We start from the raw sequence: 13,851 nt of genomic DNA, 5'->3' as shown, positions 1-13,851 counted from the left end.
TAATCTTCACTTAACGTTGGTGAGTAGATGTAATTATATTAAAATGGTCCACTTCCCAAACTGTTGTATTTTATGAGAGCCATCCCCTTTTATTCCCTAACCATTGGTTTAAAAAGTTTGAAAATATATTTTCCCAATTATTATGGGCCTATTCGAGACTCAGAAAATCAGCCAAATGGATGACACTCCAGACAGAACTTGGTGGGTTGGCTTTACCAAATTTAAAACTATATTATTGGGCCACTGCATTAGTACACCTTAAGACCCTTTTGAGAGATTCTCCCAGTGATGATCCACCACAGTTTCCCACAACATATCAGATGTTGATTGCTACTGAGGCCTGGGGATGCTTATGACATCAGTTAGAAAGGGGGTACAATAAAAGGGTAAGATTTAAGACCCTCATTACAGCCTACAAAATATGGGTGCCTATTCGTCGACTACTGGGGTTAGGTAGGCTTAATCACTATACTCCCTTCCAGAACAACCCACTGCTGCCAGAGATATTCTCGGATACATATGTGAGCAGATGGTTGAGGTTAGGGATTAACAAAATAGGGTGTTTTTATTCAGTTGTACTCCTTGTCATGTATGATGAACTTAAAAGAAAGTTTGATCTCACAAATATAGAGTTTTTTAAAGTCCTCAAGATAAGGTCTTTTTTACAGAAGAAAGGGGTGGAACAGGGAAAATGGTAAAAAATGAATTGGTAGAGAAGTTAAGAAATAGCTCCCCACCTCGCATCAGGACTTCATACTGTTTATTAAGTGAGTTGATGAAGGATGACCTACAGATATTTCAGAAAGGTGGTAAGCCAAACTCGGAATTACAGGCATCTTGTTCCACAAAGATTTTTCTATCTCACAGTAAGCCTTGATGTCGGCTAAATTTTAGGTCCAATTTTACAAAACTTTCTTTTTTTAGAGCTAAACTACGACTGAACCTAGTAATGACACCAGCCCTAATTCTACTGTGCACTCAAGAGGGACGGAGTTTTAATGAGGGAAAATAATTATTATGTATCTCGATTGCTATTTTTAGACTCTGCGTCTCCACGGCCTGGCTGGATCCAGAACCTCCCGTTTTTCAGCAGTAGTTGGCCCGTCTGCTTTCTATTTATAATCTGGAAAAATCCATCTATGCCTGGAAAGGTGACAGGGTATGGTAAAAGGCCTTAAAATATGGGAGCAGCTGTCCAATTGGGTTGATCAAACAAGGAATAATTGTAATGGAATTGATCACACATAATAATCATAGAATCGAAGATGTAATATCTTCTCTGTTTATAACATGTGGCTTATTTTGATCATGAGGCTGATCCCTGACAAATCTTTTTTGACTTGTTCATTCACTTTATAGAATGTACTAAATTCAATACACTGTATGAAATTTATTTGCATCTACTTTTTTAGCGCTTTTATATAATTGGGCCATAGACTAATTTTTAAGAGAACTCATGTATTTTTTCTCATTTATATGTAACTTCACTGTGGGGGGGGAGGGAGGGGCTTGTAGGGGGGGGTTTCAGGGGTAAAAAGATACGGGGAAAAACAAGCCTGTATTTTTTTTTTAAATGAGTTTTTTTGTGTGAATTTTAGTTTACATTTTTATTTTAGGATAACAGCTGTGAGGACATGCACCCAGCTTTCTACGTGGGCAATGTAAAGGTCAGGCGGGATCCCGTCTCAACTGGGGGCCTTACTTTTAGATAGTCCCAATATGCCAGCTCTCACCTCTTGAATAGTGAAGACTAGGTCCTCCTTTCCTGCCCCTCAGTTAGCATAGTATCCAGCTGAAAGATACCATAGAACTGATGTACCCAATCATCCTCTGTGATGGGGGCATCCAATAGGTTAACATTATCTTTGGGTAATAGTGGGCTGTTGATGATGGCCCAGAACTTAGAGCTGCTACCCAAAGTGCTTGCCTCCACTAAATCAGACCTGGCCTCCTCCATCAAGGTGGACTTGCGAGTTGCTAGCACAGCCTTGTATACTCTATGTAGACTTTTGAACATCACCAAATCTCTGGGCTTAACACTCAAGGCCTTTGTCAGGTTTATTGAAGCCTAGGAGCACACAGAGTCAAACCATTGTGGGCCTAGTAGCTCACTGCCCCCCCCTGGGGCCTGTAGTAACCTCCTTATAACAGTAGACATGGTTCCAAATGCACCCAAGATGTCCGAGGCACTTGCCTCGCCATCAAGACAGGTAGCAAACTCCCTGTGACACTGCTTTGCGAGGGACTCATGGAGTAACTCTGGGGCATTGCACCCTCATTTTATGTTCCTCCCTGTTTCCACCACTTTGAGAGCGATACCCACCCCCGCCCACCTTGATGTGACCATGTACTCTGGTCCATCCTGTTGCAACACAAATGGGGTTATGATCACTACATTCACTCGCCTGGACAAAAAAATCAGTGACCAAGGAAAAGAAAGGGGTCGATACAAAGCTAAAATCTATGAAGGTCTTATGCCCTCTCCCAATAAAGGTGGGAGTGATATCTGTTTTGCCCAGGAGCAGCTTGTTCATGACTGATATTAAATCAAATTCAAGCAGGATGGAGTTAAGCTCTGTACCCTGGGGAATATGTTCCATGTGCAAGCCTGCTTGTTGTGCACAACCCATAGCTTCCACTCCTCCTTGCCTGATGTCCCCACACATATGAATGTTGAAATCCCCTGTTAAGAAGATGTAATGGCAACTCTGACCTTTCGAAGTGGCACCCCGTAGTACAGACCCCAGCTGCGTTATGTTACCCTCCTGCTCGTTTGTAATTCCAGCGTTATGGAAATTTACCAAGAGGAGCTTGCTCTTACCACTAGACAGCAACATCACATGTAAGTTGGGAGAAACATAAAGTGAGTTAAAGGAGATGCCGAGGACAGCTAGCGAGACAAGGGTAATGAGCCCCACCTCAGCTCTCCCTGACATAGACTGGATAGCTGGAACAAAGAGGGTTTTATAGCCATCCAGGTGATAGTTATTCTCTGTAGCCCAAGTTTCCTGGAGGCATATCACATCAAAACTTTCCACAAGGACCAACCATTCAGAATTCTCAAACTTACTTGCCAGCCCTGCGATGTTCTAAGAAAGGAACTTACACCCTCCGTTCCTACTCAATACTTGTTCCGGGGGCTGGACAGTCCCTGTGATATAGGTACCATGGGGCCAGAGGAACCCACACAGCGTCAATTACAATCTTCCAATGAGCTCAAAGGAGTAAACCTGTTTGCTGTGCTTACCCCTGTATTCCCCTTGGTACGGCCTCTATGGCCCCCCTCAAAAAGCAGATCACGTTTAATCCCTGGTTGGAGATTTCTGGGACTGCAAAAAAATCTCAACAAAAGTGCCAAGATTGCTGAACCCCTACACCTGTAATCAGACTGCACAACCATATGCGCCTTACAATGACTGAATTATTCAAATTAACAATTATACAATCTCACTGCCAAGACTTCTTGGTGCTACCAACCGACTGAGTCCGGGGAAGAAACTGGTTTGGGAGCACACTGCTTCACCTCCCAGCAGAGTCGCCCCTGGGCATCATGGTAGATGTAGTTCAAATCGACAAGCGAGTACACTTGGAAAGTCTTGAGTGTTTCACCAGGTGGGTGCAGATTAGTGCTGGCCATCCATGGACACATGTTTCTGGATTATTATCCGTCATCAGCTGACATTAGGCAAAATATTTTGGGGTTGCTGAGCAGGCTGCCGTATTCTTGGAACGCAGTATCTTTCCAGGCGTGCAGGTGCCTCTCCACGAGCTCGTCAGCTCAAAGCTCATTTTGCCTAATGTCTGCTGATGACGGATAATAATCCAGAAACACGTGTCCAGAGATGGCCAGCACTAATCTGCACCCACCTGGTGAAACACTCAAGACTTTTCCAAGTGTACTCGCTTGTCGATCTGAACTGCATCTACCATGATGCCCAGGGGCGACTCTGCTGGGAGGTGAAGCAGTGTGCTCCCACACCAGTTTCCCACTGAGTCCAGGGCACCATAAGAATTTAGTTTTCCTCCCAAGGACAATATTGGAATTAAGTTCATAATCAACTCGTATGCCTGGGCACAAGTGTATGCTGCCAACCAGCAAAAAGTTTTTCCAAAAACCAGTTCATCACTTTTTCGTTCAAGAGTTTTCCTTTATTTGTAATCCATGGTTTATTTCAACATCCAAAATGTTACTTCACATTCAATGTCTCAGTCAACAAGATTGACCATTTAATGTATTTTTCATTTAGTTGGCAAATATCTGGCCACCCATGGCCTCCCAATGCATTTCGGCGCGAGCCAGCGCCTTTGTCAAGGGATCTGCAAATTTAAATACCAGTAATTAATGCTACGTCGTGTGCGACCAACAAAACTACATGCAACTATAATTGCTAGCTTATGATTCGAGGGAACAACTTAAACAGGCTATTTTGCTATGATATAAGGAGATAAAGCTAACATTAACTACCTTTGCGCGCGTTAGATACGTGTGAAAACGGCTAAAATTCCTGTCGCTTATATTAACAGAGGTGCTGAGAATTTTAACTGGGGGAGTGAAGGTGTAGCGGTAGTGAGCGGTTAAACAACTAACTGCTATCGCAGGATTGGTAATAAGTGTAGGGGTACCGACTATAAGAATGTAGACGGTACAGAGGATTGAGCTACGTGTTGTTCTATCTGCTCAAAACTGCATGTGCAAGATAAGCTAGCGAGCTCGGGAACGCTGTTTGCTAACTGAAACTCAATTCAATCGCGCTTACCAGAAAAAGCGGAGAGCCGCTCTCAGGGGTCTACTGCACTCCGGTACAAACCTCAGGGAGTGGCGGGAGAAGTGTAAAGAGAGTGGGTGGGCGGGGTTAGTATCTATGCTACTGCGCTAAGGATTGTGGTACTTGTATTCTTATCAGTACGCTATGTAAAAACAATGAATCAAAGAACATCATGCAGAAACAGTGTAAAGCAGAAGATCAATACTTTTACAAGTAACAAAGAAATTCCACCCTTTCATTAAGACCAAACGGTTTCAAAGTCTTAAGACGATATATCCAATAGTTCTCTCTCTTTAAGAGTTGTGTTTTGTTATTCATGCCTTCGTGTTTATCCACTATTTCCAAGATACATGCTTTCAGTGCAGCGATGTCATGTTCAGCTTCCATGAAGTGTGTGGCAACCGTGGATTTGAGTGTTTTTGTGCGAATGTTACTTTTATGCTCGTTGAGCCGGATTTTTAATTTACGTTCAGTGTGACCAACGTAATGCAATTTACAAGGACAGCTCAGTATGTAGATCACGTTCATTGATAAACTGGTTTTTGGAAAAACTTTTTGCTGGTTGGCAGCATACACTTGTGCCCAGGCATACGAGTTGATTATGAACTTGTTTCTATTTGGCTATAATACTTTTCACCCCGGAGTAGAGGGTGTTCCTGGAGCACAGTTACCGTTTTAAACCTTCACAGTATCTTGCAGTGCTCGAATCATCTAATTTTTTGATTTACTGTTGTACCTACTCACTAGGTTCGAAGCACGCCATTTAAGAATCATGCAATATGATGAAATTACCCATATGACCGAAAGTAGGGCGGATACGTTCGCATTTGATGAAGAGGCGAGTACACGCATTTACTCTTTGATACAAGAGGATGCCACTGAGTTTGCCACTTACAAAACTAAAGAACAACATATCAAACAACTGTTATACTTAACGAGAAAAACAATAAACCAAAGACTTCATGCGAGTACCTTAATTAGGTACCATAAATCTCAACGGATTCCGAGAGGACTCAGAATCCCTCTCAAACCTTTGCTATGTAAGAATAGCAAACAATTTGTTGACAAATGGTATGCAATCCTGAATAAGTGCAGTTTGGATCTAATACTGTTGATCATTGAGGAGTTATCAAAAATATTAGAAGAACTGAACACGGAAATTGTGGGAGTTAAGGATGAATTGAAGAAATTTATGAGACCTGAGGAAATCTCCAAAACATTAGAAGATATTAATCAACAATTAACAAAACATACTCAAGAAGTTAACGAGCGCAAAATTAGAAAGTATCGCCGAGATACTCTCGATTACAAACTGGAGGAAGTCTACTCATGGGCGGAAGTTTACGCTAAAAGAAGGCAGAATAAAGGACAAAATTCACAAACCGACACCTCTTCCACAGGGAGTGATACGTCCGCACAAACTCGATTTCAAAAGACACAGACACAGGGATCGAAAGAGACCCCAACAACTTCTGGACAAACGTCTTTTTTAGAGTCAGGCCCAGACAAAAGGGCAGACCCAGGAGGGGAAACAAACACAGAAAAAGAGAAAGATCCACCAATCACGAGAGACAAACCCAAGAGGAGGAAATAACAACGGCAGTAATGGACGAAGACAATTTAGTCATTAACATATCACATAAATCCCTGACTAATAAAGAATTGAACACATTGCAAAAAGGCATGTCCTTTATACCTACAACGGAAACCGATGTCCTTGAATTGGAAGTGAGTTTGTTCAAACTCACTCGGAAATTGAGACTCAGAATTTTTTTTGACAATATAGTGACAGATGTCAGAGGAGAAGAACCAGATGAACTTAAAGGACTCAAAGTACAGAGCAACTATATGGCACCAGTAAGCCACAAGGTCATAGATTTATTTGAAACTCTTTGTAAACAGGATTTACAATCAATTAACTTTCGCCACAAGAAACACACTAATATATCATCGGGCGAATTAAAGATCATCAGAAACATTAGTTATGATGAAACTATACTATGCCAGAAAGCGGACAAGGGTGGAGCACTTGTTATTATGGACCGGTCATACTATGAATCACAAATCAGTGAACATCTGAATGACATAAATTTGTATATGAGTATCTCATACAACCCTACCAGAGAAATACAAGATATTCTTGCACAGATTCTGAATAAGGCTACAGAAACCGGCACGATTAAAGAAAAAACCAAACGATATTTAACACAGATGGATCCACCGAGCCCGTCATTTTATATGACACCCAAAATCCACAAAAACCTATATAAACCACCATGCAGACCTATAGTCTCCACCATTAAGAGTGTTCATGAACCTGTGGGGAAATTCCTCGATAAGTACCTCCAACCGTTTGCAGTGGAAGCCCAGTCTTATATCAAAGACACCACAGACTTTTTGAAAAAATTGGCAACGATCAAAATTTCCAAAGAACAACTTATTTACATGGCGACCATAGACGTCCAAGCACTATATACGTCTATACCTCACCAATCAGGCATAGAGGCAGTGGAAAAAGTGTTGCTACACAGTGATTATGAGGATACCATGAAAGTCTTTTTGATGGAACTTCTAGAGTTCACACTAATGCACAGCTACTTCAAACATGGTGAACTGTGGTACATCCAAAAGAGTGGTACAGCCATGGGAAATTCGGCTGCTCCGACCTACGCGAACATCTTCATGAGGAACTACGAAGAAACAAACATCTTGAGTCAAAATATATTGAAGGAACATATCAAACTTTACGTTAGTTTCATTGATGACATTTTTATTGTTTGGGAAGGCGCCAAAGAAACCTTAACATCAGAAATTTCAAAATTGAACTTGATTGATGAACGCATTAAGTTCACCTGGGATATTCAAGAAAAGAACATCAACTTTCTAGATGTCAATGTCGTTCGAGGAGAATCTCACTTTGACACCACACTATACAGAAAGAATACAGACCGGAATAACTTGTTGAGCTTTGACAGTTTTCATCCTCCAGCCCTAAAAAGACACTTGCCATTTTCACAACTAATGAGGGTGAAAAGAGTCGTCTCGGAACCACAAAAAGCAGAAATTCAAATGATTGAAATGTCTACACGATTCCAAAAGAGAGGTTACCCTTCATCGGTTTTGAATGAAGCCACTGAAAAAATTAAAAACATGCCGAGAGAGACTTTGTTTATCAATAAACCAGCTTCCAATGAGCAACGTATAACATGTGTGAGCAAATTCTGTACAGCCAGTCGAACTTTCAAAAACATCATAAGAAAACACTGGTCTATACTACGGATAGAACCAGATTTCAAGGGAGCATTTGAGCATGAACCATTGTTCGCACATACACGTTCGAAAAACATGGGTCAACTTTTGAAAACGAGATCCAAGATTAACCCATTCTCAATATGGAAAGGAACATTACCTTGCATGAACTGTAACAACTGTGGGAACATCATGAAAGGCAACAAGCTATCACCACCAGAGTTTAAGGACACCATTAAGTTGCAAGTAAATGGTACATGTGACTCGATGAACGTGATCTACATACTGAGCTGTCCTTGTAAATTGCATTACGTTGGTCACACTGAACGTAAATTAAAAATCCGGCTCAACGAGCATAAAAGTAACATTCGCACAAAAACACTCAAATCCACGGTTGCCACACACTTCATGGAAGCTGAACATGACATCGCTGCACTGAAAGCATGTATCTTGGAAATAGTGGATAAACACGAAGGCATGAATAACAAAACACAACTCTTAAAGAGAGAGAACTATTGGATATATCGTCTTAAGACTTTGAAACCGTTTGGTCTTAATGAAAGGGTGGAATTTCTTTGTTACTTGTAAAAGTATTGATCTTCTGCTTTACACTGTTTCTGCATGATGTTCTTTGATTCATTGTTTTTACATAGCGTACTGATAAGAATACAAGTACCACAATCCTTAGCGCAGTAGCATAGATACTAACCCCGCCCACCCACTCTCTTTACACTTCTCCTGCCACTCCCTGAGGTTTGTAGCGGAGTGCAGTAGACCCCTGAGAGCGGCTCTCCGCTTTTTCTGGTAAGCGCGATTGAATTGAGTTTCAGTTAGCAAACAGCGTTCCCGAGCTCGCTAGCTTATCTTGCACATGCAGTTTTGAGCAGATAGAACAACACGTAGCTCAATCCTCTGTACCGTCTACATTCTTATAGTCGGTACCCCTACACTTATTACTAATCCTGCGATAGCAGTTAGTTGTTTAACCGCTCACTACCGCTACACCTTCACTCCCCCAGTTAAAATTCTCAGCACCTCTGTTAATATAAGCGACAGGAATTTTTGCCGTTTTCACACGTATCTAACGCGCGCAAAGGTAGTTAATGTTAGCTTTATCTCCTTATATCATAGCAAAATAGCCTGTTTAAGTTGTTCCCTTGAATCACAAGCTAGCAATTATAGTTTGCATGTAGTTTTGTTGGTCGCACACGACGTAGCATTAATTACTGGTATTTAAATTTGCAGATCCCTTGACAAAGGCGCTGGCTCGCGCCGAAATGCATTGGGAGGCCATGGGTGGCCAGATATTTGCCAACTAAATGAAAAATACATTAAATGGTCAATCTTGTTGACTGAGACATTGAATGTGAAGTAACATTTTGGATGTTGAAATAAACCATGGATTACAAATAAAGGAAAACTCTTGAACGAAAAAGTGATAAACTGGTTTTTGGAAAAACTTTTTGCTGGTTGGCAGCATACACTTGTGCCCAGGCATACGAGTTGATTATGAACTTGTTTCTATTTGGCTATAATACTTTTCACCCCGGAGTAGAGGGTGTTCCTGGAGCACAGTTACCGTTTTAAACCTTCACAGTATCTTGCAGTGCTCGAATCATCTAATTTTTTGAATATTGGAATTAAGCCAGTGCACTACCTTATTCTTTCATTTGAAAAAGTCTTCCTTAATCCTGGGATCGAGGTGCCGAATATTAGACAACACCACAACAAGCAGAGTAGACTCAGGTGGGAGGTGAACAGAGCCCACACTAGGAGAATGGTAATTAATGTCCCCAAGGGCATGTCATCAGACCCTTTCCACATATCAACAGGACAATACAATCCACCTACTTCAACCCTCTGAGGTTGGCGGGACTGAGAGGAGGCTGGGTCTCGGGTATTTTCCCCCCTACGAATGGTTAGATGGTCCTTACGGTCAATCCAGGTCGTGGTTGGTGCCGTTGTGACTGCTGCCACGAAACTTGTCTGCTGTGTGGCGGTAGACACAACTCTAACTCCAGCCCCCGTGCCACCACCAATTAGACTAGGGATAGTGGTTGAGGTCATGGGCTTTGAGGGAGGAAGACTTGAATTGGGAGAGGCGCAGTCCCTTTGCAAAGAAGCTGTCAATACAGAGAGGTTATTTTCCAATGCAGAGAGTCGGTGTAGGATGGGGTCCAATATACTGTCAAGTGCTGACAGCAAGGCTGCTGGAAGCATGTCTAACGAAATTGTGGCCAGGTTAGGCACTACTGAGTGTGCAGCTGAAGTCGGCTGAGGTCCGGTTTTCTTGCTGTGTTTCCAGGGGCCCTCGCCGAAGGGCGGTTCCTCTAGGCGCGTCCTGAGCACAAGCTGTTACCAGGAAGCTTACACAGACCTGCCCTAGAGTCTGGCAGGTGGGCACTGCTCCAGGTGATGACAATTGGTGAAAGGGGAACAGTCCCCCCCGCCATAACTGGCGACAGGTCTTCGGGGACTACTGGAGGGGACTGTAACCGAGTTTGGGGGCCATCGTGTGGGGTGAACAAGGAAGTTAATAGGGGAAGGTGAACGAGATAAACGTCTGACCACCAGTTCAATCTCCTTGTCCAGGACCCCAGCAGGGCGCTGCAAAAAAGCTTCCATGGTGCTATCGGTGTTCAAGGGCTCTTTACTTGTAGGTCTAGACACCCCCCTACATTTGCCCATTGTTAATATACCCAGTCCATTAAGAACAAGGATGCCCGAGTCGGCCCTGCTCCTGCCCTATACAGATCAGAGTTCTAAATGAGGGTGATCAAGTTAATAATGTCATCTCGGTTCACAAAGGGGCAGATAAAACTTTCAGACTGAATCCTTGATATTCAGGATCCCTCATCCCTTAAGTTGCTAGTACTGCAATTTTACAGCCAACAAATAGTTCATATGGGTATATAAGGACAGAAGTAAGTGAAATTGTTTCCCTACCTGGTCCTCCGCGGCTGTCGTAGGAAGTGGTACTGAGTCTGGAGGAGGAGCAGGAGGGTAGATGAGGGTGGATGAGCCTGCTAGGCAGAGTGCTAAGGTCTAGAGAAGATGAATAGGGGAGACCAAGAGGGTAGGCACAGCCTCCTCTGGTCTCGGACTGGTGCAGATGGGCCCGCCCTTGGCCCTGGCATCCCGGGCGCGTCACGCGCTGCGAGAGCCCTACATGCTACTTGTTCACCTTCCCAGTACGTTGGTAGCGTGACGTGGCCGCCCGTCAGGCTGGGTAATGTGGTCCTCTGACCCCGGGCCTTTGTAGTGGCGGCAGGTAAGGCGGTAACGCAAGAACTACTCCCACGCTGCGGGAGCCCTACGGGCTACTTATGTGCCTCCAGGCACGCTCCCCGTGGCATTGGCGGTGTTGTGTGGCCGCTTGGCAGGCTGGGTAATGCGGTGCTCTGCCCCCGGGCCTCTGTAGTGGTGGCAGGTAAAGCAGAATGCAAGAACGTCTCACCAGTTAAAAATTTGATGTCAATATTTTTGTTTTCGATATTTAATTTCTGATAATTGGTGGTTTCGATACTGAATGAATTGATATTATGAAAGTGATGTGTTTTTATGTTGAATTGATACTAAATGGAAGATGATTATTATAGCCAAAATAAACGGACTAAAAATTATGTTGAAGTACACTTGATGAGGTCATACAAAGATGCTTTATGAAAGGTAATGTATTGTACATAATTGCAATTCAAATACCCAACATCTTAATCAATTGCAATAGCTCCATTAATATGTTATTGTGTCTCCTAATATATTTATGTATTTATACATTCTTACACACCACGCTCAAACCTGAGGAAAGAAGAGAGCACATGCTTCAACTTGCACTGAACAGATGGAAGAAAAATAATTCAACAAGCGCAAATATATAACAGAGTAAAGTTCTGCATGGTTTTCCTGAACATGCCCATAATGCAACAGGCTATTATAAGGGAAGGTTGATATATGTACGTGGGGAGCAAAAGAAGTGAGGACAAATTTGAGTCAAATTGAGGGGATGAAAGTTTAAGTCATTAGTAAAGAAGTCGGCCAAAGAAACATGAAAAATAAGAAGAAATGTGAAAGCTAAGGCTACTCAGAGGGAAGAAGTTTAACGGAGGTTCTATCTTGTTTTAGCGAATGAGGATCATTGGTTTAGGATGCTTTCAAAGAGGACAGTTTTTAATCTTTAATTATAAATTAGTTCAAATTCAGGCTGTCGCAGTTTAACTGGGAGCGAGCTCAGGAAAGGCAAATGTATGAATTTCCTGTTTTTTATAAAATGATTCTGTAGGCTTCTTAAAATGCGTTTGCAGCCAGATCTTTTGACAGTGGATCTCAGATAACATGGCTTGCTGAGATGTAATGTTTTGTAAGTGACACTAGCCAGTACTGTTTTATTCTGGACTCAAGGGGAACCCAGTGCAGGTTTGTGAAAACCAGGTTCATATGCTCCTACTTTTTGCAAGCCAGATATATGACATCTTTGATTGGGGTCAGGTAGACAAGCTAGGGCTGAATATGTAGGTCCAAGATCATCATCTGTGTGAATAAAATAAACTTTGCAATACAGTAAAATACAAAATAAAAGGGAGAAAAGGTTTAGGTTGACGAATTCAAACCAAGATTTAAGAGGACAATTGCTGGGGACTTTTATTGTGGCTAATAATTTTGGGAACACACATGTTTTAGAAGTGGTATCCTAATGCTTTAACGTGCACAAAACCGTTTTAAGTAACCGTAAGCTGCAATTGAAAGTGTTTAATTATATTAATTAGATTCTCTGTAAGTGACATTTTCTTATGAAAAAGAATTACATCTGGCTACCAGAGAAAGAAATTGAAAAAGAATAAAGAGGAAAGAGAAAAGCTGAAAGAAAAGAGTGTACCACGTTAAACTGCGGAATGCTTGAGAGTTATGGGGTATCATGGCTGACAGGAAAATTAGGGCAGAAAATAAATATTCACATTTGCATCTATTACATCGAATATTATAAATGCAATCATGCACAATAAGTGCTGTCAATTATCACCTTTGGGCACTCCAAAATAGTCAACTGTTGCATTCCTGCTATGTTATTCACCCGTCAAGTTGCGCGATTTTGTAGTTTAGTTATTCATAGTTGCAAGATCTATTATTTCTTTTATGCCTGAGCAAGGAGCTTATATTACTTCTGCAGCGCTTAGAACCCACACATAATTAAGCCATGACATTTATAATAAGAATCCACTTGGATACAATAGGATATTTGATACATGCTAGGATTGCTATGTACTGTGACTGAAAGCTATATGAATGTGAACCTGGCATGTAAAGCAAGCATTGTCAAAGACAATCGTTTGATCTTTTGTAGAGTGAAAAGGTTTTCCCTATCGTCAATAACACGGATCAACAAGTTGCAAGATGGGCAGCAGGATTAGAAAGTACACATTCACATATAACAAGTGTAGTATAGCAGGAGGGGTGTTAGCTCCTCTGATACAGAGCAAGCACAGTGCTGTCGGAAGCAGTAGACGCCACACAAACCCACACATGTAGACAAAAAGGCAGAGCGCAGACAAAAGCAGTACATGCTTCCTTCACAGTTCTTAGAGTCTAGCTTAACATAGGGACGGCAGCAACCTCATGGAATGGTTTCAAAAGAGCAAACCAAATAATATTAATTATTTTGATGTTATTATGAGGGTGTGGAAAGAATAGTGTATCTGTCCTAGAATTAGGTGGGGTAAATTTCAGATGGTGATAAGAAATATACTGTGCAGGCTTAGGTGGCATTGTACGGGAAATGTGTAAATGGAAGTGTATGGTGTAGGTGGTGTTGCAAGGTGGTGGTGAAGGAGACAGTAGTAGG

Source organism: Lissotriton helveticus, chromosome 11 (assembly GCF_964261635.1).
Source record: "Lissotriton helveticus chromosome 11, aLisHel1.1, whole genome shotgun sequence".
Lineage (NCBI taxonomy): Eukaryota > Metazoa > Chordata > Amphibia > Caudata > Salamandridae > Lissotriton > Lissotriton helveticus.
This window is presented reverse-complemented; position numbering follows the sequence as displayed.